We start from the raw sequence: 4488 nt of genomic DNA, 5'->3' as shown, positions 1-4488 counted from the left end.
AAGGAAGTAAAGTAAGTGACAAAACAAAAAAAAAAAGAAAAAAATCTGAGCCATTTACTAAAGAGTTTTCAGATTTGACAGAACTATGCAAACGGAGTGTGTGATAAATTTTTATTTTTATTTTTTAATTTAATAGGAAAAAAATAGAGGCTACTTAATAAATAAACTCTTCATAACCAACCATCAAGTCTGGGAAGAAACTGAATTTGTCAAATTCAATTCCAAGTTTTAGACTCAAAATTAATTGTGTAGATAGAGTGAAGATTCAGATAAAAATATTACTTAGCTCTCTACTGACTGTATTCTCTTTATATACATATATATATTCTCTATATTCTCACTGACTATAAGCGTCTTTACTTAGCATGCATATATTTAGATTGTCTGAATAGATAAACACCTTTCTTTTTGTTTTCCAAAACTAGGTAATGAAAATTAGCTACTGAAATACAGTAAATTACTGTAAATTAGCAAAGTAAATCTACAATACTTTCCTGATTATTGTATTTCCCTGGGTACTTCTTGCTACTCTGGAGGAAAGGAGTGACATTTGCATTCTTCCAGTTCTCTAGAACTTCTCGAAGACACTGTAACTTTCCATGAATAATTCCAAATAGCATCACAATTACACTTGCCATCTCTTCCAATGATCATGGATGCATTTCACCAGATCCCATTGACTTGTGTAAGTCCAATATATTGAAATATTTCTTAACCTGATTCTACACACCAAGGATAAACTATCCCAGCTCCAGACTTTCGCGTGGGTTTCAGGAACCAGGAGATGTTACAGGTCAGTCTTAACATTACAGACTATGGTGAAGAAGGCATTGAATATCTTGGCCTTTTCTATGTACTTTGTTACCATGTTCCCAACATAATTCAGAAACATTCCAGCATTTTCTTGAAAAAGTTCTTTCTCTTGCTTTATTTCCCTTGCCAGATCTGAGTAGGTTTATACAGATACATCAGCTCCAAAATCAAGATTTTTCTTTTACTACAAAATCATTACACTTGTACCTTGGCTTCTTTCTTGGAAATGTCATCTTTCTTGAAGGAAAAAAAATAAAAATAAAAATAAAAAAATAAGACAACACTATACATGTATTTGTTTGATTTTTTTTTTTTATGTCTGTGCTCTACTGTCTCTGCATTGTCAATTCTCTCTTAAACAGTTTTATATCTTCATGGCCAGTATTCCTTTGAACAGAGAAAACTGAAAAACAAAACAAAACAAAACAACCAAACAAAACAACCAAACAAAAAAACCAACTTTGTTTTCTGTACATGATTCAGCATTTTAAACTTTTACCATAGCCTGACTAATGTTCCAAATATGATTATTTGTGTACATTGCCTATCTAGGAAGTTTCTAACAATTATATCTAGTGTAGATCTGTTTTGTGATTTTCAAGTTCTAGCTTAGAAATATTGTGTTCCTAATTGATTCAGCTGCCCACATGTGTCGACATTACTGCAGGCTACTGAGTGGAGTGCCAGATGTCAGTTATAATGATATGAGATTACACACCTATTAACAGGTTAAGAAGTAAAATAATTATTTCAAAATATTGTCATTTTAAAGTATTAAAAACTTCAGTAATTACTTTCCATCGCATTTCTGTTCTCTGTGTTGTACATGCAATTCTATATTTTAATCTAACCAAAATGCCAATTTTGATTGTTTCTTACCTTCTACTAAATCTAATAAGCATTTAATTAGTATGTTGTAGTATTTATCCTTATTTATTTATTTATTTATTTATTTATTTATTTATTTATTTATTTATTAAGGATAAGTACTCTAAATTTGGTGGTAGAGCAAGGACTTCGGCTACAGTAAGACATATATTATGTACATTAAAAAATAAAACCAAGTATTTGTAAACTAACATATCACTTGATCTATGTTTAGTGGTCAAGGGATAATAGTCTGTGCCTAACTTGAGGAGCTATGTGTATTGACTTTATGATCTCTACAAGACTTCTTGAAACAAGCAGATTGTTTTATATTCAAAAGGATAAATATTTTTGTTTCATTTCATTTCAATTTTTGTACAAATAAGCAGTTCATCTTTTAGATTGTCTTTGTGTTATTTTGCTGCTTCCTTTTTCCTTAGTTCTATTTAAACTATTTTATATAATTAAATATAAATAATATGTAATATATTATATATTATATTATATAAATAATTGTTTACAATCTCAAGTATCTAAAAAGTGCATATCTATACAAGATTTGTAGAAATACTGAAGAGTTTAATAAGCATTTCTGTAACAGAAATTATTAATCTCCTTCGTCACAATATATGCTAAGCATGGACCATAAAATAGAATGCATGAAGTATTCATACTACTTTTTTATTTTGTGATTAATAAGCCAACTAAGTAAGGAAAAAAATTACTGCTGTATATCAACATTCCATTCAAATGACAGGATTTATGTAAACTTGCATGGAAGAAATTTGTTGTCAACTCAACAGGCTATAATTCCTTTTTCTAAAGTAATTTATCTGTGTAGATTAAAAATGTTTTCAAAACTTATTCATATTAAAATAAGTGAGCTATTAAGTTACCTAAAGGTAAACAAATCAATAAACACATGCAAGGGGACACTAAATGTACTAAATAACAACAAATAATTAAACTGAAAGAACTATTCTACGTAAGTATGAGTGTTACCTTACAATGTTGGATGGATGGACTACCTCCAAATTGACATATTAAAGCAAAAGAGTTTGAATTTGTAGAGGGAAATCGAACTTTATGAGCTCAAAAGCTCATAAAAATAACTTATGTAAAATTGCTTCAACATTTCCTGTTTTTTTCCCCACTTCATTATTGACAGTAGACCTGTCGTTTGGCTTGCCAAACTTAGTTTCAAGTTTCTTTCAATTCTTTCTTCAACTAAGTCTACATTAGTACTAAATCCTGTCACTTCTCCCTTCACAATTTAAAATCTATGTCAGGCTTTCCACTCTGCTAACAGTCTTTCTGTTCCTCAGTATTCTCTGTCTTTATCTCTTTAACATCGTTCCTCTCTGACCTCTTTCATTATCAGAAATGAATGAGAGCTTGAATGTCATGCATATAAAAATCACCAATGAAGGTGACCCACTGTTTCACAGCTGCTTTGATGGCATCGTTACTAAGAAAATGTTGCCCACACAGTTCACTTTTTGTCAGCTTGAATAGGTAGAAGTCAGAAGGCAAATTCAGACTATACTCTTTGTGTGATAAGATTGTCCAAACAAGATTGGCAATGTGCTCCACAGTCTTCAAACTGATATGTGGTCTGGCATTATTGTTTTACAAGAGAAAGATTGTCTTCTTCTCTAGCTTGCTTCTGGATGTTCAAGCCACATAAAGATGTTAGTGGTCAGAGTTGATGGTTTGTCTGATTTCCCGAAAATCCAGAATGATAATTCCTTTCCTGTCCCAAGTAACATAGCACTTCATTTTACCCTCTCAAGAGGTGCATCTTGAACTTTTTATTCAATGGGGAATTCACATTTCACCACTCCACTGACTACCATTTTGACTCTGGCTTTTAGTAGAAACTCATCTCATCACCAGGAATGATGCAGTCTAGCAAATTGTCACCTTCACCTTCCTATTTGTTCAACAGTTCCTGACAAACTTACAGAGTGCTCTTTCTGCTCCTATATGAGAATTTGTGGGACCCATCTGGTATAAACATTGTGGTTTTCCAGCATTGTCACAATTGTTTCCGAAGCACTGAAGTTGATACATTTGCATTTACATTTACATGCTCCATTTACAATTCTCTGGTAGTAATCCGCCAGTTTGCATAGATAAGTTGCTTTAGCGGGGTGGTTGGACTTGATGATCTCTTGATGTCCTTTCCAACCCTTGCAATTCTGTGATCAATACTCTCATTTCTTAATGTGACAGCTGTATATGGCTGTCTGGAACGTTGATTATTCTTCATGTTACTATTGCCACCATTGAAACACACCACCCACTACCTCACTGTGCTAACATCCACTGTTTGTTTGGTCTCCATAAATGTTCAGCAAGCATCAATGAATGTCAATGAGTGTATTATTTTTTTTTTTACGTGGAGGAATTCAATGACACACCATTTCTTCATATGCACTTCCATGTCAGACGCCATTTTGTCAGACTGTCCCACTGCTTCTACCTGTTGCATGGCAAGAAAATTTAATAGAATATTGTGGAAATGTTCAATATCTGTTGCCATATCACCAATATCTGCCTCTGATGTCATGGCATGATGTCTGATAGCAGACATTGCTATCAGAACAGCCCTCATAATTTCTTTTTCTGTTGAATTAAACTACTGTTTCCAGGTACTCTTTACTCTCTTCCAATATATTTTACTGTCAGGTTTCTGTCACTACATGCTTTTATTCTTTCAGTTATAATTTCTTTATTCAACATTTCCACCCTTGATAGTCTATTTTATCATCTCCTTTTCATTTTATCTTCTCTTTTTTTTTTTTC

This window comes from Meleagris gallopavo, chromosome 1, assembly GCF_000146605.3.
Source record: "Meleagris gallopavo isolate NT-WF06-2002-E0010 breed Aviagen turkey brand Nicholas breeding stock chromosome 1, Turkey_5.1, whole genome shotgun sequence".
Lineage (NCBI taxonomy): Eukaryota > Metazoa > Chordata > Aves > Galliformes > Phasianidae > Meleagris > Meleagris gallopavo.
This window is presented reverse-complemented; position numbering follows the sequence as displayed.